Genomic DNA, 24895 nt, shown 5'->3' on the forward strand with positions numbered 1-24895 from the left:
TCCACCACCACCACATCCACCACATCCGCATCCACCACCACCGCATCCACCACCACCACCACACCCACCACCACTACATCCACCACCACATCCACCTCAACCACCACCCCATCCACCACCACCACCGCATCCACCACCACCACCGCATCCACCATCACCACATCCACTGCATCCACCACCACCGCATCCACCACCACATCCACCATCACCACCACATCCACCATCACATCCACCACCACCACATCCACCATCACATCCACCACCACCACATCTACCATCACCTCCACATCCACCATGACATCCACCACATCCACCACCACCGCATCCACCTCCACCACCGCATCCACCATCACCACATCCACCATCACCACATCCACCGCATCCACCACAACCGCATCCACCATCACATCCACCATCACCACCACATCCACCATCACATCCACCACCACCACATCCACCACAACCACCACCCCATCCACCACTACATCCACCACCACATCCACCACAAACAACAACCCATCCACCACCACCACCGCATCCACCACCACGGCATCCACCACCACATCCACTGCATCCACCACCACCGCATCCACCACCACATCCACCATCACCACCACATCCACCATCACATCCACCACCACCACCAAATCCACCATCACCTCCACAACCACCACCACATCCACCATCACCTCCACATCCACCATGGCATCCACCACCACCACATCCACCACATCCGCATCCACCACCACTGCATCCACCACCACCACCACACCCACCATCACTACATCCACCACCACATCCACCTCAACCACCACCCCATCCACCACCACCGCATCCACCATCACCACCACATCCACCATCACATCCACCACCACCACATCCACCACCACATCCACCATCACCTCCACATCCACCACCACCGCATCCACCACCACCACCACCACACCCACCACCACTACATCCACCACCACATCCACTACAACCACCACCACATCCACTACAACCACCACCCCATCCACCACTACCACCACCATCGCATCCACCATCGCATCCACCACCGCATCCACCACCACATCCACCATCACCACCACATCCACCATCACCACCACATCCACCATCACATCCACCACCACCACCACATCCACCACCACATCCACCACTACATCCACCATCACCTCCACATCCACCATCACCTCCACATCCACCATGACATCCACCGCCACATCCACCACCATCACATCCACCACATCCACCACCACATCCACCCCCACATCCACCATCACCACCACCACCACATCCACTACCACATCCACCACCACCATATTCCCAGATCCACCACCACCACATCTATATGTGTGTGGCTCTGTGTGTGTTTAGGTGCAAATGCAATGTTCTTGGATTTTCGTCACAATAAAATACACTGAACATAATCTTCACAAAAGTTATTTACAAACGTTTAAGCTATTGCCATTATAAATTACAATAACTTTTATTTAAGTATTAATTATTTACAAAATTAAAAGCCATTGTTATTTGTAATATCAATACATCTAAGTCACGTAAATACAACACACATTGCATTACAAATGCTATAGGTGTCACATTTGCAAAAGTTAAAACTATTGACATTGTAACTGACAAAGCTATTAATTTTGCTACTTTCAAAACCAACACATAAATAAAAAAAGTGTCATTTAGAATACCAATAGCTCAAACTTTCCTAATGCGAGACCTATTGCATTTCCAATGCTTGTTCCATTGGGAGGCCTCTCGAAACGGAGGCCTGCCATTGGAAAAAGCTCCTGTTTTGCAGATTTGTCTGCTCTGGATACCGCCTCTCGGGGACTCCATGACCTGCCTTACGGTATCACAACGATATTTCTTGAAATATCGCCTTGGCAACCATGAGGCAGGTCAGGGAGTCCTGGAGGGGCGGAATTCATTATCCTGTTTCCGCCTCGTTTTTTTGTTTTTTTTTGCGTTTGTGCCGTCATTTCGTTGGGAGTCCTCGGAGATGGAGTTTGTGGGCGTGAGGTGGTGCTGGTCAGTAAACGTGCTTGTTTACATTAGCATAACTTTGTAATACCCAAAAGAGCTATTTCCGTGAAAACATTATGCTTCGGTCTAAATTTATTATTAAAACTGCGTTTAATAGCCCCAGCGGATCCTCTGAACGTAGGTGAATTTTGCTAACGGGAAGGGCCTAGTAAACTACACACAGAAGGTTACAAAAGACAAAACGTGTTCACTACTCATACCTGCTCTGCTAACGAGCACCACAATTACTTCGCAGAAGAGGCATAGGCAACCTCGGATGAGCTCAGTCCAGGGTGCGGGCAGTTAACTACTTTTGTGAGGTAAACTACTCGGGATGCATTGAGTTGCAAGGCAGTAGCATGGAATCCCCGCAGTAGGAACCAGCAATACTGAATGACCAGTTATTAGTATTATTGGCAGGGAGCAAGTAGTATACCTGATGGGTTTTCCCCCGTGACCCACTGCATCATTCCTTCTAAAGCCTGCTATTAAAAGGGAGAGCTCATTCAAAGGCAGCCATTTTAGCTAGCTGCACCAGCATCAAGGCCCGCCACGTGCATGACTTAAGTGCACCCGCAGCAGCGATATTCCTAACCTCTCTTGGCAGGAGCCCAACACCCATTGGGCTCACCGGGCTTCAGCCCCACCCCCCCGCGTGTGTCAGCCCGGGCAGAGACAGCTTCGCGGGCTGGCGACTGTCTGATTGCAGCCGCACCAAGTGCTTCACAGGTCTTTTAAAGACCATTTAAATGTTAATGAGGCTATTGTAATGGTTTCACCCCTTCTTAGAGCCACCCGGCCTATCACTGGTAGAATTAGTCCCCCCCCAAAAAATGTTTTAAACCCCCCCCCAAGAAATTTGTCTCTTGGTACTTGCTGGAGTTGGTTATGCAGAGCGCTACCTCAGTCACAGGCACCAGCAGTTGCCGGAACAGCGTTATCTCTAATGCGGTAAGGTGGCATTAAAAAACTGTTATTTTTCAAGAGTAGACTGTATGCACAGACTCCGTTCAACATATTTAGTGAGAAAATCAATAGCAACATTAGACTAGAGCGCCGACCGAGTGCAATGGAGGACACGCAAGTCTGTTTGCCACATAAGAAATTGCAGCAGGGGTGCCAACATCATACCAACAATACCCTCCTGAGCTGCTAACTGGCCCCAGTTTCTGAACACTAATCCAGCTTCTCGCGTTTAATACTAGTATCCCATGACCTGCTTGACAAGAACAGTAAATGGAGGGTAAAAGACAACCACAAAGGGTTAAACATCGTGTTTCATTAGGCTGTGGTACGCCATTTAAAGGTCACAGGGACTAACAACCATAGTGAACCTTTTTCAGCAATTTTCAGCAAATAACTGCTATGTCCACTAGGGCTTTCCATGGCAGTTCAGCGAGGAAGCTGTAGCCATTGGAGTTTTTGGGATCCAGCCTTGCTTCTTGGAGCAAGGGTGATTAGCTGGTGCTTCAGCGCTGAAAGGAAACCTGTTCGTATGGATTTGCTGAGGAAGTCTTGCCATGTGCAATGCCAGTACCTGAGGTTGAATTTTTGAGAAAGCTACACCTCAGGAATAACCTGATTCCGTTATGTCCTCAAGGTTGGCCATGAAAAAGGACCCCCTACGTGGGGGGCGGAGGGGGGTGATCGGGGCTGATCGAATGCACCAGTTTTAGAGGCAAGCCTGGGGTTTTGCTCAGGCTAGTGGCACTTTTTTTCTACAGCTTTTGGTGAATAACGACCGTAGGGTAATGCACACAGTGTTTGGGCAACAGCTCCAGAGGTGTAATGGAGAATAAACATTCTGAACGGCTATGAAGAGCTTGCAAAGGCAGCTCAATGCTTTGTGAACATTTACCTATAATTCTTTCTGTGTTTGGAGAGGAGTTGGCTTAACGGCTAGAGCGGTCAACCTCAAATCTGGGGAACTGGGTCCGAGTCTCGGCAACAACACTGAACATCCTGTGATTCTGAGCAAAATCCCTTATCTCCCCGTGCCTAACAAAAACAAGCATTGGCATAGCCAATAGGTCTCGCCTTTGGGACCTTATAAGTGTTTAGCCAGACCTATTGGCTATGCCTTTTACTTACATTTTTAAATCCAAAATAAAAGGCATAGCCATTTCAAAATGCCAATAGCTCATAGAAAAAAAGGCAAAGCCAATAGGTCTGGCAAAACACTTATAAGGCCCTAAAGGCGAGACCTATTGGCTATGCCAATGCTTGTTATTTCTAGAAGCCACCATGACAAAGGGAAATGTTCTCTCCAAATCACCGTAGAGACCGAGGCACCTTGCGGTTGAGACAGACTACATCTCCCCTGATTCCAGGGCCAGTGCCTACAAAAAATGCACGTCGGCCTCTTACGAAGACATACAGAAGCGCTGCGCTGGGAGTTTACAGTGCTCTTCCCTGCAACAGCACTTCTACAGGCATTCACACTTCCTGCTAGTCTTATCACGCAGCTGCAGGTTGTTAATTGTTCCAACAAGGCAAACACCGCCCTGATATTCCACATACTCACAAAACAAGCCGGACCCACTGGGCTCCCGGACAGAGAAATACTCACGCTCCCCTTGCCTCAAGCAGGGAGGGCAGAGCCAAGTAGATTGCGAAGTGGGTACGGACCGTTGACAAAATAAGTGCCTCGATATGATGAGCATCGCGTTATGTTCTTTACAATAATAGCAAATCCACTTAACCAATGCAGATTAGTGCCCCCTGCCCCATACTCTTGGTGTTTTTTTTTTTTTAAATGACAAAATTGTTCGTTTGCCCTTCTTTTAAGGTTTGGCTCCAGGGCCGACCACTAGTCCCCCCCAGTGGCGTCACTAGGGGCGTGCGGGGGGTGCGGGCCGCACCGGGTGTCACCCCATCATGGGGGTGACACCAATCTGGTTACACTGCTGGCTCGCCTCGCTGTGCTCTGAGTGTGCTGCTTTATTATGGTGCGCAGCGCCCCCATCTGCTTCTGCTTGCAAATTGAAATACTGCAGTGCTGCCAATGCACGTCGCAACGCACGCACCCACCACCTACTATAGTGGTGATGTGATGGTGCGATGCACGGCGGCCTACCCAGTTTGTGGGTCCCAGGGCCGTCAATCTTTAGAGCTACCAATGACGGCCCTGGGACAGCCCTCGCGCGCTGTGCTCCTCAACGCGTCACGGCGGTCGCGCGCCAACGTATCACGTCTGTGGAGAGACAGTCTCTGTCAGTGTTTGATATCGCGCGCCGTCATCTCCCCTTCATCCGGTAATGGGTCCGGAGGCCGAGGTGAGAAGAAATGTTATTTATTTTATGAAGGAGTTTACTTTAGAAATGGTGGTAAATGGATTTGGGGAGAGTGTTTTTTATATAGTGCTCAAGCTCTTAATTGGGCTTGTAGGAATAATTGGTAGTAAAATTCAGTGGCGTCACTAGGGTTGGTGTCACCCGGTGCTGGTAACTCATGGTGTCACCCCCTCATAACATACCGCATGGCCCTCCTCCGCTCTGAGTCCGCCAGTGGACACAGATGGCAAATAACCGCGGCTGCTGCCAGGAGCCCCTATGCAGGGCTGCAGAAAGTCGTTGCAGCGGGCTGGCCCTTTCCTCTGATGGTGCTGCCTGCTACAGAGTACAAGTAAGTGTCTGTGTCACAAGGTAATCTCCAATTCTTCTCCAATTATTTTAAACATGTCTGATACTGAGCAAACTAAAGTTGAAGCAGCTGAGCCTGAGGCCTCAAAGCCTGTAACTCCACTATAACAGTGACCATAATGAGTATACTCACTCTAGCTGTGGCTGGTGCCTCACCAGCTGTGGGGCTGGGGCAGCAGAACAACACTGCACCTGCTCGACAATCGTGACAAGCCACTTCTCATTTGTAAGACGCATTTGATGCCCTCAAATATCCCCGTTTACATGGGGGGGGGGGGTCCCCATCATCAGGCAGAACTGTGATCCTAGGTAATGTTGGGACATGTTCTGCTGTGTGCTGGGGTGCCTGTCAATTCCACACCCAGAGAAGGTGACACAGAGCGACCCTATTCTTTGTGGTCTTTGGGGCCTGTAAGTCGTCGTGCTCCTGGGCCAAGCCATGTGTCTGAACACCGTCCGTCCAAGCCAAAGAGAAGACCTCCCACACTCTGTACCCCTGTGATCCCGCAGTATGGCCCCAGTTTGAAAATGATTACAGCTATCGCCTGGATCAACCGATTCTGGCTGTCATGTCTGGTCAGCATCGGTGTTCGCAGTGCCCAAGTGTAAGGTATAGGCACAGTTCACTTTAAACTGCATATAAAATCATAGCTCACACACTTTAAAATGAAAGACAAGTAAAACTTAAATAATCAGTAGGATTATTTTTTTACATTACTAACTTCTGACCTTTTCCATTATGAAATATTTTCATCGCATCTATCATACTACATAGAAGAGTTAAAAGAAAATTTGCATTATCTTTTGTTATCTATTTTGTTTTACATCTGCAATATTATGTAATTCTGAATGTTGTGTAGTGTTGTGTTCCAGGCGCTACCGTCAAGTGCTGGCTGGCTGGCTGCAGAGTGCCCTGTTCTTATTGGCGTTTCTCTGTACTTTAGGTAAACATTTTTAATAACACTAATGTGCATTCTGATATTGTTGCGAGCATGGAAGCTGAGACTTCCTAGCAGAAACAAGTGACCTGTTTGGGGGCAGGGCTCTCTGTGTCATATTAGTTAGTGTCCTTCCATTTCTGGTATAGCAGCAGTTTTAAGATTTAGTTTTTTTTAGAGTTTCTTATTCCTCACACGGGTTTAACTTCTAACATTTATATTTTTCAATCGTCTTCATTGCTTGACTGTGTTCGTGAGAAAGTGTCACTCATAGTCATAGTCACTGAAATGTCACTCATAATAACACTGTAATTACGAAAATGTCACGCATAGCAATCTGAAACCTTGGCAGCTATGTAAAAGCAGACAGGCCCGGACCGCCGGCCAGCTCCTCATACGGTATTGTGGTGCTGCCATTTCAATGGGGGTTTTGAGTTTGGTGGCACACATTTAGTGCCTGGTTATACTTGGGGAAATGTAGTGACCTTCAGTACCAAACCCGACCCCCAAAGAGTTGACAGCAACGCCAAGCCAGCGCACATAAATAATGAAGCGATAGCGAGCACCAGCCCTGAAATCATTAGTTCGCTCCTTGACACGTCTTTAAAGCTTTCTTTTTTATAGCACCCACTGTGTGACTGTCTTGGCCCGACCTTGGGGACTGGGACTCGATTGCGAATGCAATCTGATTGTTGTGTGCCACATTTCCATTTGCACCCACATCCAGGCACCTACTCACCGAATTCAAACACTTGATACGATCGGACACTGGATACTCACAACACAGTAGTGCGCGACACCGCTCCCTCCCAGTTCAAAGCAGGTCAGGCACTTTTTACATGTGTGTATTGGCGCTTTTTGGGACACCGGATCCGATCTTTTACTATGTTAGACACTTATCCAATTTTACTACCAATTATTCCTACAAGCCCAATTAAGAGCTTGAGCACTATATAAAAAACACTCTCCCCAAATCCATTTACCACCATTTCTAAAGTAAACTCCTTCATAAAATAAATAACATTTCTTCTCACCTCGGCCTCCGGACCCATTACCGGATGAAGGGGAGATGACGGCGCGCGATATCAAACACTGACAGAGACTGTCTCTCCACAGACGTGATACGTTGGCGCGCGACCGCCGTGACGCGTTGAGGAGCACAGCGCGCGAGGGCTGTCCCAGGGCCGTCATTGGTAGCTCTAAAGATTGACAGCCCTGGGACCCACTAACTGGGTAGGCCGCCGTGCATCGCACCATCACATCACCACTATAGTAGGTGGTGGGTGCGTGCGTTGCGACGTGCATTGGCAGCACTGCAGTATTTCAATTTGCAAGCAGAAGCAGATGGGGGCGCTGCGCACCATAATAAAGCAGCACACTCAGAGCACAGCGAGGCGAGCCAGCAGTGTAACCAGATTGGTGTCACCCCCATGATGGGGTGACACCCGGTGCGGCCCGCAACCCCCGCAACCCCCTAGTGACGCCACTGGTAAAATTGGATAAGTGTCTAACATAGTAAAAGATCGGATCCGGTGTCCCAAAAAGCGCCAATACACACATGTAAAAAGTGCCTGACCTGCTTTGAACTGGGAGGGAGCGGTGTCGCGCACTACTGTGTTGTGAGTATCCAGTGTCCGATCGTATCAAGTGTTTGAAGTCGGTGAGTAGGTGCCTGGATGTGGGTGCAAATGGAAATGTGGCACACAACAATCAGATTGCATTCGCAATCGAGTCCCAGTCCCCAAGGTCGGGCCAAGACAGTCACACAGTGGGTGCTATAAAAAAGAAAGCTTTAAAGACGTGTCAAGGAGCGAACTAATGATTTCAGGGCTGGTGCTCGCTATCGCTTCATTATTTATGTGCGCTGGCTTGGCGTTGCTGTCAACTCTTTGGGGGTCGGGTTTGGTACTGAAGGTCACTACATTTCCCCAAGTATAACCAGGCACTAAATGTGTGCCACCAAACTCAAAACCCCCATTGAAATGGCAGCACCACAATACCGTATGAGGAGCTGGCCGGCGGTCCGGGCCTGTCTGCTTTTACATAGCTGCCAAGGTTTCAGATTGCTATGCGTGACATTTTCGTAATTACAGTGTTATTATGAGTGACATTTCAGTGACTATGACTATGAGTGACACTTTCTCACGAACACAGTCAAGCAATGAAGACGATTGAAAAATATAAATGTTAGAAGTTAAACCCGTGTGAGGAATAAGAAACTCTAAAAAAAACAAAATCTTAAAACTGCTGCTATACCAGAAATGGAAGGACACTAACTAATATGACACAGAGAGCCCTGCCCCCAAACAGGTCACTTGTTTCTGCTAGGAAGTCTCAGCTTCCATGCTCGCAACAATATCAGAATGCACATTAGTGTTATTAAAAATGTTTACCTAAAGTACAGAGAAACGCCAATAAGAACAGGGCACTCTGCAGCCAGCCAGCCAGCACTTGACGGTAGCGCCTGGAACACAACACTACACAACATTCAGAATTACATAATATTGCAGATGTAAAACAAAATAGATAACAAAAGATAATGCAAATTTTCTTTTAACTCTTCTATGTAGTATGATAGATGCGATGAAAATATTTCATAATGGAAAAGGTCAGAAGTTAGTAATGTAAAAAAATAATCCTACTGATTATTTAAGTTTTACTTGTCTTTCATTTTAAAGTGTGTGAGCTATGATTTTATATGCAGTTTAAAGTGAACTGTGCCTATACCTTACACTTGGGCACTGCGAACACCGATGCTGACCAGACATGACAGCCAGAATCGGTTGATCCAGGCGATAGCTGTAATCATTTTCAAACTCGGGCCATACTGCGGGATCACAGGGGTACAGAGTGTGGGAGGTCTTCTCTTTGGCTTGGACGGACGGTGTTCAGACACATGGCTTGGCCCAGGAGCACGACGACTTACAGGCCCCAAAGACCACAAAGAATAGGGTCGCTCTGTGTCACCTTCTCTGGGTGTGGAATTGACAGGCACCCCAGCACACAGCAGAACATGTCCCAACATTACCTAGGATCACAGTTCTGCCTGATGATGGGGACCCCCCCCCATGTAAACGGGGATATTTGAGGGCATCAAATGCGTCTTACAAATGAGAAGTGGCTTGTCACGATTGTCGAGCAGGTGCAGTGTTGTTCTGCTGCCCCAGCCCCACAGCTGGTGAGGCACCAGCCACAGCTAGAGTGAGTATACTCATTATGGTCACTGTTATAGTGGCGTTACAGGCTTTGAGGCCTCAGGCTCAGCTGCTTCAACTTTAGTTTGCTCAGTATCAGACATGTTTAAAATAATTGGAGAAGAATTGGAGATTACCTTGTGACACAGACACTTACTTGTACTCTGTAGCAGGCAGCACCATCAGAGGAAAGGGCCAGCCCGCTGCAACGACTTTCTGCAGCCCTGCATAGGGGCTCCTGGCAGCAGCCGCGGTTATTTGCCATCTGTGTCCACTGGCGGACTCAGAGCGGAGGAGGGCCATGCGGTAAGTTATGAGGGGGTGACACCATGAGTTACCAGCACCGGGTGACACCAACCCTAGTGACGCCACTGGTCCCCCCGTGGGGTCAATTATCTCCAAAACCTAGGGTGAGTGATGATACAGGATGCTTTCAAAATTAAAACTGCAATCTCAGATGGTCATTTCTAGGTGTATGGTTATACCCCCAACTAAATTTAAACCCCATAATGGTCTATGTAAATTGTGAGCACCTCATTTCAGCTGAAAAAATGTTTCGATGTGCGAGTTGTTTTCACTTCATATTTAAATAGGAGGTGAAACAGTAGTGCACGATAATGGCATGATTCACATGAACCTACTTAAACCAGCAGTTGTGAAGCATGTTAAGGAGTGGAAGCGTACAACAATGAGTGATAAAAATATGCTCACAATATGTAGCATATGATTAGGCACAATGGAAGTGGAGATGTGCGCGTCATGGATGAGAACTCGCGTTGGCAAATATTCTCATGCCACAATATATTGTGCTTACAGGTACAACCAAGAGTGGCAAGTCTTACACTGCCTGCGCATACTGAGTGTATTTTCATGCACCACAAGAATACGTAAAAAACGTCACTGTGGGAGAGCTGAAATTAGGAACTTACCATGACGAAAGCCCAGGACCTCTTCAGGCCATTCGTTTATGACTGAAACATGTTGGTAATTTTAGGGTCATAGGTCCTAAAACCCCTATTGTACTAGATATTTTATTCTGTCCCATCCGCCCCACTGATAAAGGGATACCTGGGGAGTGTATGAAGAATTTCTATCTTTACAGTTACGCCCCCTAATAAACAATCTTCATAAGAGCTCCCTGTAGTTTGGTTGAGCCCATATAAGAGGAAGAGTTCTCCCAATATGTTTTTAGGTCCAGAGGGGGGAGAGGAGAATATACTAAATAAAGAGAGTACCTCTGATAAGACCTATATTGCTTTATCACTGGAATCTATCTAAAGTATTGTGAGACTGGATGCTATAGAGAAAAAAGAAGAACTGTAATTATTTCAAAACATTATTTTATTATTTTTCTTTTCTGTTTTTGTTTTTTCAGTTTAACTGTTTAGGCATATACAATTTATTTTGTTACATGAAAACATAATCATAAATGACAAGCTTTCAAAAAAGTGTAGATTTCATAATGTGCAATTGAAGCAAAACACCCCTAACAAATCATCTTATCCTATTACCATTCATTCTCTCATGCATACCACTACATTCACTACCTTTTCTAAAAAGACAAATATAAACAATTAGACAAAACCTTACATAAGATTAACCCAAGAGTATATTTGGTAGACCACTGTAGGTGTAAGGGAGATAGGTCCTACCACTTAATCATAAACCGATCTATACACTTTTTACAATCTATTATACATTGTCCAGGTCTTTGGTGTGTATGGCCTACGTACCTTTCGGTAATAATTGATAGTTAGATCCCCTTCTTCAGGGCCAAGGTATAAGGCTAACAATTAAGACAAACACATGAATACATGAGTTAAAAAACGGGGAGTTCTTCAATTTCTGAAAGGTAAGAGAAACATCTGTAATCGTTTTTGCATTGCTTGTGGGAATCAAAAGAGTATTACAAAACAATTTTATAATATAGCATCCTACTGTATTTGTCTTTTTAGAAAAGGTAGTGAATGTAGTGGTATGCATGAGAGAATGAATGGTAATAGGATAAGATGATTTGTTAGGGGTGTTTTGCTTCAATTGCACATTATGAAATCTACACTTTTTTGAAAGCTTGTTATTTATGATTATGTTTTCATGTAACAAAATAAATTGTATCTATGCATAAACAGTTAAACTGAAAAAACAAAAACAGAAAAAAAAATAATAAAATAATGTTTTGAAATAATTACAGTTCTTCTTTTTCCTCTATAGCATCCAGTCTCACAATACTTTAGATAGATTCCAGTGATAAAGCAATATAGGTCTTATCAGAGGTACTCTCTTTATTTAGTTTGGTTGAGCCCACCCTGACCTTTAGGATTCAGGGTGAACTTGATGAAGAAGGATGCCCCTATTAGTGTGTTTGAGGGTAATAAGAAGGGTTTTTGTTCCTACCCCACTCTCTTAGGAGTGGTGTTCAGGTGGGGGACAAAACACCCCTCTTCCACCCACCTTTTGTAGGTACTTTAGCTCCAGAGGTATACATTTTTGTTAACAGTATGTTAGGTAGGACCTATCCCTTCTTCCTTGGTTAAAGGATCTCTCCACTCTTTAGGCAATGGTCCCTCTTAACCTCCTTTGTTTTGAGTTTTTCACACCACTGCCTCCAAGTAGACATGGACTGTGCTTCGCTACCCTGAGAGAGTCAAGCACTACAATAGGGTACTTGGTTTTGAATGAGGGGGTAATTTTTGACCTATTACTTGTGCAGGCCTTAAATCCTGCACAACTAATAGACCAGTTTATTTACAGTGTTTCAGGATGGAGTCCATATCCTGCAGGGAAATGGGCCAACTTAAGCATTTGGGATTCTCTCATCTGGTCTACATAAGCCACCTGAGAGATCTTTGGTCAGTTTGCACTCTGAAGTGAGTCCTGAACAAGTAGGGTCCAAACTTCTTCAGGTAACAAACCACGGCAAAGGCTTCCTTCTCAACGGAACATCAACGCTGCTCTCTGGGAAAAGAGGGATGCCTAATATTAATGGCAACTGGTTGGTCCTGGCCCTCATCATTTACCTGTGCCAACACTGCCCCAATCCCAAGTTCAAAAGCATCTGCCTGAACAATTTATCCCTCATTAAAGTCAGGTGCTTTTATGACAGGTGCTAAGCACTGAGCCTCTTTCAGAGTGTCAAAGGCTTTTTGACACTCCTCAGTCCAAATAACTGTTTTGGGCAGTTCCTTAGAAGCAGGATCTGCCAATGCCACCATGGTACCATACCCTTGCATAAACCTTCTGTAAAACCCAGTCAGGCCAAGGATCCTGGGTCCAGGTCTTGTGAGCCTCCCAAGCAAGGATGGTCGGGTCCTGGGCTGAAGACCTCATCCTGGCCTCCACCTACGTCGTTATCCAAGGATACCACTGAGCCGTGCAATATTTGGCAATTACTTGCCTTAATAATCATTCCTGCCGGCTGCACGGTGGGCCAGTGCTCCTCCCAGGATGAAATAAATACAGCTTTTTCATCAAGATATACTGCACTGAAAGCATCCATGCCTGAGCGGACTCTATTCACCAACGTTTGGAAGTTGGCCGGTGGATTTACCAAACCGAAGGCCATCAATTTAAACTGAACTTGGCAGTCAGGAGTTGAGAATGCAGACTTCCTCCTGACTCCTTGCATGTATCATGAAGTCAAAGCAAATGTACTTAGGTACTTGGGAGGCCCCAACTTTTCTATAATCTCATTAGCTCTTCGGATGAGGTGCCTATAAGTACCAGTGACTGTCCAAACCCACACAGGGCCTCATCTCAGGTTTCCCACCTTTCAGGTTTGGTTTGGCCAGCACAACTGGGCTGGCTGATGGACTGTTGGAGAGCTCAATCACCCAAAGCTCTAGCAGCATAGCAACCTCAGACTTGATTTGATTCTAGCTTTGACTTCGTTTGACACTATGTAAATTTTACTTTTGAAGCAAGCTGTCACCTGTGTCTACATCATGAACACACTAAGTTGTCAGACCTGGGGTCAAAGAAAACAGACCAGAAAACTGTTTCAACAAGTTTTAACAGTAATTTTGCTGTTGGACTGGCAGAGTGGATAGCACTACTCCATCCAACGAGCCATCTGCAACATTACTTGAAAGCAGGTCTGGGAGAGGCTTGCTTTCCTCTTGTTTCCCCATATGTCACCATAAGCACCGTCATGTCTGTTCTGTCATGTTGTGGCTCCAACCAGTTAACATGGATCACTCTGTGAGAGCACCTTGGGCTACCCAAGTCCACCAAATAGGTAACTTCCCCTTGCTTCTCCAAAACTGGATAGAAGCCTGCCCATTTGTCTTGGAGGACTTTGTGGCCCCCGTTTCTAAAACACACTCTGATTGTCCTAGCTTGTACTCCATCAGAGAGGGCTTCTGGTCATACCAGTGCTTAGCAAGCACCTGGCTGGCCTCTAAATACTTATTTGCCTTTTTTGAGGTACTCAGTCATTGTGGAACAAAGACCTAGTACATGGTGCACCAAATCTTGTTTTGGCTCTTTAATGGGGCTCTTCCATCTCTTACCAAACTTAGTAGACCTCTCACATAGTGACCAAACAGACGTTCAGATGGGTCAAAGCCCACTTCTTTCTGGGGCACTTCCATAAAGGCAAAGAGTAAGCATGGAAGAAGGGCATCCACACACCCCTTCTGAATTTCTCTGGTAAACCCATTATCAAGCCGGTCATGGCCTTGTTGAACCTGTCAACTAGAGCATTACCTTGGGGATGGTAGGGAGTGGTGAACTTGTAAATCACACTCTGCTTTCAGAAAAGAAGACAAATTTGGTGCCTCTATCTGAAACCACATCCTTAGGAAAACCCACCCCAGTGACGACACCAAGTAGGGCTCTTGCCACTACAGGAGCAGTGACTGTCCTAAGTGGAATTGCTTCTGAGTACCTGGTGGCATGGTCCACTACCACCAGGATGAACCTGTTTCCAGATGAGGTCAGAGGGTCAAGGGGACCAATAATATCTATCCCTGGTTTCTCAAAGGGTGTCCCCACTACAGGTAGTGCTATTAGGGGAGCCTTTGGCTTGTCTTCTGTCTTGCCACTGGCTTGACAGGTCACACATAACCAAAGGAATGTGTTCACTTTCCATGACATCTGGAGGCAATGAAAGTGATTGAACAACATTTTCCAGATTTTGGTCCGCCCCAGATGACCAGCTAGAAGGATGTCATGGGCCAGGTTGAAGAGGAATTGTTTGTATTGTTGGTGGGCCACTTCTCTCCTGGGGCCCCTTGCCTCACTATACAGAATTTGCTCACCCCAGTATACCTTATGAGAACCACTTTCTTCTCACTTTTCTTGCTTTTCTACCAAGTGCTTCAGGCCCTGAAAACGTGCCATCAATTCTCTCACAATGTGGGCACTGTCACGATCCAAGGTGATGCCTTTGTTGTTGATCCTGAACCTTGTTGGCCCTGTGAATGAGAAGGTAATGTTTTCCTTCCTTAGTTTGTCGTGTAGGGCCAGAAACCTTTTCCTTATTTCCACCGTCGGCTTTGAGAAGTCTTGTGTGAGGATTATTTTGTGACTGTTCCAAACTAGGTTGGGGTTTTTTCTCGCTACCCAAAATATGGCGTCTGTCTGGTGTGACCTTAGTGGTCTGCATATTATTGGTCTAGGGTTTCTTCTGCTCCTTTGTTGTCTGTTTGCCGGTATCCTATACGCTTTATCTAGTTCGAAGGGCCCCTCAAATTTCAGATTAATTAGCTTTGGGATGAGGTTCTGTAGTAGTGCCACGCACGAACCGGCGGCATCTTCCTCTCCTTCCGGTATTCCTAGGATTCTGATGTTGCCTTTTCTGTCTCTGTCTTCGAGCTCCGCTGCTTGTCTCCGGAGTTCTTTGGTAGCTTTGGCTATGTTGCCTATGGCTTTCTCCGTTAGTTGTGACCTGTCCTCGATGTCGCTGACTCTTTGTTCCACCGCTTCGACTTTGTTGTTCGTGGCATGTATGTCTGCTCTGATGGCTGCGAGCTCGAGCTCAATCTTGTCTGTTGTTTTCTTCGTAGATATGGCAAGGTCATGTACCTCTGCCAGTTACTTGAGTATGCTGTCCACCATAAAATCCATTCCCGGTAGGGAGATTGGCCACCTCAACAGTTTGGGATTTTCACCCCACATCTGCAAGAACCATCTGAGGGGCCTGTGATTTGTTGTGATTTGCCTGAACCAGGAAGTGAGTCCCAAACAGGTATGGTCTCAATTTCCTCAGTGCCCAGACCACAGCAAAAGCTTCTCTTTTAATTGCACTCCACCTCTGATTCTAAGGAAGTAGCCTCCTACTAATGAAGGCTGCCAGTTGATATAGGTCCTCCTCATTCAGTTGTGCTAAGATTGCCCCTTTGCCATGCTCTGAAGCGTTTGTCTGTACAATGAATTGATAGGAGAAATCAGGTGCTTGGAGTAAACATGGCTTCTTTAAGGGTAAGCAAGGCTTCTGATAAACCTCTGCCCAGATCACCAGTCTGGGCTGCTTATTGGATGTGAGTTTAGATAGGGGGGCAAACAATGGTGCCATAACCGTTAAAAAATATTCAGTAGCAGCCTGTAAGGCCTAGTGTGGCGTTTACGAGGATGAAAGAGTCGCCTTCCAGCTATGTGAGGAAAACGGGTATGTTACAAACAACTACAACTCCCAGACTGCCATGGGGGAGACTCGTTTGTACTAAGCCCCTCCTTTCCAAGAGAAAGGTGCTTGTCAATTGTTCCTGCAGTTCGAGTCAGAGGAGAGGCGGATGGTGTTCCCCGCCGGATTCCAGCGAGAAGAATCACAGCGCATAGGAGAGAACTGTTGTTTTGTGCCTGGGGAGAAACGGAGATCTCCAAACGGACCTGTGTATATAGTTAAGAAGGAGCGCGGGCTCGCCTCCTTCTCTGTCGAGATTTGGTTTCCTGGACTCGTGAAAGCGAAGCGCCTGTCAGAATAGCCGCGGAGTTTCGCTTAGCGCATTCTGCGCTAAGGAACACGTGAGTAATACAGTCTGTATTTTTGTGCGCGTGATATCAGAAACGCGTGCAGAGTACTGACTGATAGTTTTGAGGAGGACTAGGAATCCGGCGCGGCTGCGCAGGTAGATTCCTGATGAGAGTCCTAGCATGTTGAAGTAGTATTCTAGATCCAAGTGGATATCCATTGACATTTTGAACTGCCTTATGGGAATCGAAGTCCAAGTTGTGAATATAACAACCCTAGGAGAGAAGAGATCAGCAGTATATCTTGATCAGCCTTTTTGTTTAAGTTCATTTAAGTTGAATCGTGGAGGAGTCGTACTTCTATGACTTTGGGACTATATCATATTTGTTAAAGGACACTTTGAAGAGAAAGGGATCTAAGGTTAACCTTTCATTGAAGTCCTGTATAGAGAAATTGTGGTGAGTGAAGTCATCATCCCAATTAATGGTAGAGAGAAGTATTTCATGGACTTGAGGGGTAATTGTGTGTTTGTTCACCTTTCAGATACCCGGGAAGGTGTTACAGAGCTGTCCCTTAGACCCAGTCCATCTCAGAGAGTAACGAAGATAGGAAAGACCGCATCCACGCTCTCCTCCAACGCTTCTTCTCTCCTTTTTTCCCTTCTTTGCACGAAGCCAAACAGAGGTATATTGTTTCCCTGTTGGGGGCCGTGTGAGAAGGGAGTAAAGGATCTCGCATCTGACATCGTCTCCGCTGGGCCAAGACAGAAGGTTAGTGGCGTTTATGTTCCTTGCGCTACTGCCAGTCCTGACAGATTGACAAGCCCAAGTAACAAGACCCAGCCCGGACGATGAATATTGAAAGTGTACTGAATTCCGTGGTGGAGAGCCTTGCGGCTCTTCAGCAGGAAGTCACCACGTCACGCACAGAGAGTCAGGTCCTCTATAAGGAATTGGGGGTCCTTAGAAATGAGGTGTCCGAGTTGTCCAAGAAAGGGAACAAGGGGGCTTCATATATCAAACCAGCCACTTTACAACCCCCTTCCTCCACCGTATCTCCTGTGTCACAGGGAGCTGAAGGGGGTGGGTTCACTGTGTCATCTCCCTCTTCACCCTCCTCTTCTGAAGCAGTTCCTACAGTCCATGTTATACAAAATACCGGGATTCCACTGGCCCCTCCTGAAAGGTTTCACGGGGATCCCCGTAAATTTGAAACATTTCTGAACCAATGTAGACTACACTTTCTGTGCAAGCCGGGGGTGTTCCAAGAGGATACAACAAAGACTGCGTTTATGATGTCCTACATGGGAGGCAATGCAGCAAGTTGGACAATACCCTTGTTGGAGAGAAATGATCCTGTATTGCATGATTTTGATGATTTTTGCTTGGAACTGCGACGATTGTTCGACAGAAAACTCCATATGTTATCTCTGGATAGAGAGTTGTTAACCTTGCGGCAAGGGTCTCAAGATTTGCTTTCCTATATTACTTCTTTCAATCGACTCGTGGTCGAAACAGAGTGGCCTACGGCAAAGAGGATATCTATTTTCTATCAAGGGCTCCGAGGGGAGCTAAAGGATGTATTAGCTCAAGTGGTACAACTTCCCACCTCCTGTGAAGAATTGATTGACTTAACTGTTCAATTGGATCATCGCCTTCTGGAAAGACGGGGTGATAGAGGCAGAGGTGACGGTCGCTTCTTCTATCCTCGTCCCCGAGGTAACATAGAAGACCATCCGAAGATGCCCGAGGGTGTCGAACCTATGCAAATAGGAGGTTTAAGGGGCCCCCTTTCAAGGGAAGAAAAAGACAAAAGAAGAAGACTGAAACAGTGTCTGTACTGCGGAAAGGGTGGTCATTTTGTTAAAGATTGTCGAGCCAGAAACGCGTTCCCTGGAAGACCGACGGCACCCCCTTCACAGGCTGTCATACAAGCGGGAAGACCGGCGGAAAACTAGCATGCCCAAATCAGGAGGAGGTCGCTGCCTTGGGTTGTTCACCGTCAAAGATCTCATCTACGCTTGCGAATACATTGCATCCTGCAGTGGCCCACATGAATTTAAAGGTGACTTTATGGGTCAATACCCGCGACGCCATGGAGATAGATGCTCTGCTAGATTCCGGAGCCACGGGTAACTACATTGACCAGGAATACGCCATGAAAATTGGGATAGTATGTGAGAAAAAGGATAAACCGGAGCTGGTCAAAGCAGTGGATGGAACGGTCTTGTCATCTGGCCCAGTCTCTTATCATACTCAAGCATTGTTGATGCAGACGAATCGAAATCACCAGGAGATGATCCAATTTGACTTGATTGATGCACCCCAGTTCCGTCTCATATTGGGGATGCCGTGGTTGACACTTCACGATCCTCAAGTCAGTTGGGCAGCACGTACCATTACTTTATCTTCTGCGTTTTGTAAGGCCAATTGTAGACTGGACGTGTCTACTATTGAAGATCAACCAGCTACGCCTTCAGTCTGTCTGGCTTCTGGATGTTCTATCGGACCATACTGTTGTGCCATCGCTCTCCCTGACGAATACCAGGAGTTCAGTTCCTTGTTTGATAAACAAAAGGCTACTGATTTGCCTCCACATCGTGTATACGATTGTAGGATTGACCTCATTCCAGGTGCTGATATTCCTTGTAGCCGAGTCTACGCCCTCACTGAAAAAGAGACAGTGTATTTGCGGAATTACCTCGATGAAAATCTGGCTACGGGGTTCATCCGTCATTCTACCTCGCCTGCTTCCTCGCCGATGTTTTTTATTCCTAAGAAGGATTGCGAGGAATTGAGGCCATGCATCGATTACAGGGCCATTAATAGAATGACGGTAAAAAACCGGTATCCACTACCTCTTATACCTGTACTTCTGGACCAATTGAAAGGGGCCCGATTCTTTACTAAACTCGATCTCAGAGGGGCGTACCATCTGGTTAGAGTACAGAGCGGGGATGAGTGGAAGACCGCGTTTAGAACAAAATTTGGATTGTTCGAGTACCTTGTGATGCCGTTCGGGCTCTGTAACGCCCCTGCCGCCTTCCAATACTTCATGGATGAGGTACTACGTGGGTGTCTGGAGACATTCTGCATCGTGTATATAGATGTCATTTTAATCTATTCATCTACACTTTATGAACATGTGGATCATGTGAAAACGGTGCTACAGCGATTACGGCAAAATTCCTTGTATGCCAAACTTGAAAAATGTCTTTTTCATGTGAAGGAGGTATCCTTCCTTGGTTATATCATCTCGGCCCAGGGCTTCCAAATGGATTCCAGTAAAGTGGAGGCTATTATCGGATGGAGTACACCCAAGAACGTTAAGGCAGTACAGAGTTTCCTTGGGTTTGCCAACTATTACCGCCGGTTCATAAAGGATTTCTCCAAGATCATTCAGCCCATATCTAGTCTGCTGAGGAAGAACACTGTGTTTGGGTGGACCCCTGAAGCGGAAAGGTCGTTTCAATATCTCAAAGAACAGTTTACACAGGCTCCTATCCTACGCCACCCTGATTCGCAGATACCTTTTGTCTTGGAAACTGATGCCTCCCTGTATGCTATTGGTGGAATACTATCTCAACGCCACCCCGAAACAGGCCAGTTGCATCCCGTGGCCTATTTCTCGAAAAAAAGTACACCTTGCGAGATAAATTATTCTGTCACGGATAAGGAACTCCTTGCGATCAAAAGGGCCTGTGAGGAATGGCGTCATTGTCTGCTGGGAGCCATGCACACTGTCGAAATCTATACCGATCACAGAAACCTGTTATTTCTGAAAACAGCCAAGGCCCTTACTCCCAGGCAATTGAGGTGGACTCTGTTCTTTTCGGACTTTGATTTCGTTATCAAGTATAAACCGGGGCCTCAAAATGGTAAAGCTGACGCCCTCTCTCGGATTGGGGAAACGGCAGAGCAGGGTATCGAGAATGAAGATGAACCTCCACTTATCCTCTGAGAATCCGACAATCCATCCTCTTTGATCGCCTTGGTATCTACACCTGAATTCTTGGATGATGTTCGAGTGGCTCTTGCAGATATGGATGTACAGAAATGGTTGCAAGAGGATCCTGAGCATCGAACGGAAAAAGATGATCTTGCCTATCAGGGATTAGCCATCTATGTCCCTACCGAACCCTTGCAACGGAAGGTGTTATACTGGATCCATGATTCGCCATTGGGTGGCCATTTGGGAATCTACAAGACTATTGCAGGTGTGAACGTAGCTTTTGGTGGCCAAAATTGAGAGAAACCGTGAGACACTATATAATGAACTGTGCCGTTTGCATTCAAGGGAAGGCCATTCATGTCAAACCTGTCGGCCTTCTTAGACCTCTCCCTATTCCGCCAAAACCTTGGCATACTGTGTCAATGGACTTCATTGTTGAAATGCCACCCCGTGAGGAGAAAACTGTGATCTTAGTGGTCGTAGACCATTTAACGAAGATGGGACACTTCATTCCTCTAAAAGGCCTGCCTACATCTGTGGAATTGGCGCAAGTGTTCTTGCAACACATAGTTCGTGCCCATGGGATACCTTGTGTACTCATCACCGATAGAGGTACTCAATTTACCTCTCGCTTCTGGAAGGCCCTCTGTCAGACCATGGATGTTGATGCTCGACTCTCTTCATCCTATCACCCCCAGACTGACGGAAAAACAGAACGCCTGAATCAGACGTTGGAGCAATACCTTCGCTGCTTTGCCTTGCAAAACGATACTGAGTGGACTACCTTGATATGGATGGCTGAATTTGCTTACAACAATGCCATTCATTCCACGTTGGGCTGTTCACCTTTTTTTTGTCTTTTTGGCTTTCACCCTAATGCACTACCTTTTGAGATTCCTGTTCACTCCCCAGTGCCCAGCATACACGAACACCATGCACATCTTAGGGCAGTGTTAGTTGAGGCGCGACACAGTTTAGTTGACGCTCAGTCTTCTCAGAAGCGTTATGCTGATAGTAGAAGGTCTTCTGCTCCCGTGTACGCAGTGGGGGATAGGGTGTGGCTTTCCACAAAACATCTACATCTGAAGGGGGAGAACAAGTTGAAGCCTAGATATGTAGGGCCGTATAGCATTGAAAAGATCATTAACCCTGTGGTTGTACGGTTGACGCTCCCTGATTCTTGGAGGATTCATCCCGTCTTTCATGTTTCTCTGCTCCGGCCTGGTCCTGCAAGTACTAGGTTGTCGGATAGACCCCTTCCAGTGGATGTGAATGGAGAGGAGGAGTATGAGGTCCAGTCGATCCTCGACTCCCGTATGGTGCGGGGCGGATTCAATATTTGGTTGAGTGGAAGGGGTATGGCCCTGAGGAGCGGACCTGGGAGCCTGTGGGTAATCTCCATTGCCCTGAGCTGGTTGCTCGTTTTCACGACCTGTTTCCTGGTAAGCCTGGTCGACCGCCGGGACGGCTGTCCTCGAGAGGGGGTTCTGTGGCGTTTACGAGGATGAAAGAGTCGCCTTCCAGCTATGTGAGGAAAACGGGTATGTTACAAACAACTACAACTCCCAGACTGCCATGGGGGAGACTCGTTTGTACTAAGCCCCTCCTTTCCCAGAGAAAGGTGCTTGTCAATTGTTCCTGCAGTTCGAGTCAGAGGAGAGGCGGATGGTGTTCCCCGCCGGATTCCAGCGAGAAGAATCACAGCGCATAGGAGAGAACTGTTGTTTTGTGCCTGGGGAGAAACGGAGATCTCCAAACGGACCTGTGTATATAGTTAAGAAGGAGCGCGGGCTCGCCCCCTTCTCTGTCGAGATTTGGTTTCCTGGACTCGTGAAATCGAAGCGCCTGTCAGAATAGCCGCAGAGTTTCGCTTAGCGCATTCTGCGCTAAGGAACACGTGAGTAATACAGTCTGTATTTTTGTGCGCGTGATATCAGAAACGCGTGCAGAGTACTGACTGATAGTTTTGAGGAGGACTAGGAATCCGGCGCGGCTGCGCAGGTAGATTCCTGATGAGAGTCCTAGCATGTTGAAGTAGTATTCTAGATCCAAGTGGATATCCATTGACATTTTGAACTGCCTTATGGGAATCGAAGTCCAAGTTGTGAATATAACAACCCTAGGAGAGAAGAGATCAGCAGTATATCTTGATCAGCCTTTTTGTTTAAGTTCATTTAAGTTGAATCGTGGAGGAGTCGTACTTCTATGACTTTGGGACTATATCATATTTGTTAAAGGACACTTTGAAGAGAAAGGGATCTAAGGTTAACCTTTCATTGAAGTCCTGTATAGAGAAATTGTGGTGAGTGAAGTCATCATCCCAATTAATGGTAGAGAGAAGTATTTCATGGACTTGAGGGGTAATTGTGTGTTTGTTCACCTTTCAGATACCCGGGAAGGTGTTACAGAGCTGTCCCTTAGACCCAGTCCATCTCAGAGAGTAACGAAGATAGGAAAGACCGCATCCACGCTCTCCTCCAACGCTTCTTCTCTCCTTTTTTCCCTTCTTTGCACGAAGCCAAACAGAGGTATATTGTTTCCCTGTTGGGGCCCGTGTGAGAAGGGAGTAAAGGATCTCGCATCTGACATCGTCTCCGCTGGGCCAAGACAGAAGGTTAGTGGCGTTTATGTTCCTTGCGCTACTGCCAGTCCTGACACCTAGGAAGGCTCCCACTTCTGTCTGGGTTTTAGATAGTTGCCAGGCCATGATAGTTTCAATCTTGGCCTGGAGAGGCTGCACCTTGCCCTTACCTACCAGGGGACCCAGGTACACCACAGAATCCTGCTCAATCTGGCACTTACTGGCCTTGATCATCAGGTCTGCCTGCTGCTGGGCCTGAAGCACCTTTTGGAGATGTGCAGGTGTTCCTCCCAGCTGGAGCTGTAGTCGGCGATATTGTCTAACAAAGTAAGTGACAGCACAAAAGGCCTCCTTACCAGCAAAGACCCTGTTAACCAACTTCTGGAAGGTAGTAGGGGCATTCTTTGCGCCAAAGGGCATCACCTGAAGTAGAAAGTGGCCACTGGGGCCGAGAATGCTAACCTCTCTTTGGCCAACTCAGTCAGAGCAATCTGCCAGTAGTGTGCCGTCAGGAGTGTGATCGCCATCTGCCCACCAAAGGAGACTTCGACTTTGAAGCTCGCCTTTTGAGCTAACACCTTAAGTGGCTTTCTCAAAAGGGGAGGTAACACCTTACCCTGTAGCAGGTTGCTATTGTTTGTAAACCTGGGAGTTGTTCACACTACTCCCCAGGTGGGCAGAATGTAGTTTGTTGGACATTGCCTGTGTGAGACCAATGGACTTCCATCCGGGGAACAGAGTGTCAACTTTTTAAAAGTTGCATGTCTTTAATAGAGGTATTAAATTCAGCCTGGCCATAAGGTGGGGTTTAATGCCATGATTAAATTGATACCTTACAGTACTCAGCTAGGTAGTCCCATTCATAAGTTAGCCAGGCTGCCGGTCTGCCGGTAAGCCTGTGTTAGTCAATGGGGCACTAGCCTTTCCACAGCCAAACGACAATTTAGAAGTGCTGCCATTAAGACATATATGAACATACATGTTCTACTTAACCACATGGCTGCTAGGCGTTTTCCCGTCCTGCGCTAAAAACAACAAAATCCCATAAATCATGACGAGCTGGCCTTGTCATCCGCGCACAGCAGGTAAGCGCCATGACGAGCCCAGCTCGTCATTAGCTTCGAAGGGGTTAATAATATACATCTCCCTGCCTCTGGGCTCTATAGTCCTTTCTTAGGGGAGATTTACATATGTTGTTAAGGAAAAGAGTGACTTTGCCATTAATGGTAATGGCAAAGTCGAACTGGCCGTGTTACCACTGCCCTCTGAGTCTGCAGTGGCAGGATGGGAGCCATTTTGTACTTTATCACATACAGGTTGGCAAAATCAGTGCTGCACCCCTGGATGGACACTATACCTTACAAGCCCTGGGTACCATATACTAGGGACTTGCAGTAAATCAGTGCTTGCCAATTAGGGACATCCAATTGGACAAATCTTTTGTAATGGGTAAGAACACTGGTACTGGGGTCTGGTTGGTAGGCTTCAATGCTCTCTCAGAGTCGACCTCCTATTCAATGGGGCCTAGACGGAGGCCTCGGAACCGGGTGCTTCCAGAGGTATTTTCAAACGTTTAGGAATTCTGAGTTGGCGCCTGCCCCGATACACTCACTAACACTGCTAGAAAATGAACTGATTGCTAC

The 24895-nt window shown here is 46.8% G+C and overlaps 1 protein-coding gene across 1 annotated transcript in view; it reads right to left on the reverse strand.

Moving 5' to 3' along the window:
- Nucleotides 1-24895, reverse strand: part of LOC147731747 (sialate O-acetylesterase-like) — a 382423-nt gene that overhangs the window by 279773 nt on the left and 77755 nt on the right. The window lies entirely within an intron of this gene.

The sequence above is a fragment of the Lissotriton vulgaris genome, chromosome 2_1 (genome assembly GCF_964263255.1).
Source record: "Lissotriton vulgaris chromosome 2_1, aLisVul1.2, whole genome shotgun sequence".
In the NCBI taxonomy this organism is placed as follows: domain Eukaryota; kingdom Metazoa; phylum Chordata; class Amphibia; order Caudata; family Salamandridae; genus Lissotriton; species Lissotriton vulgaris.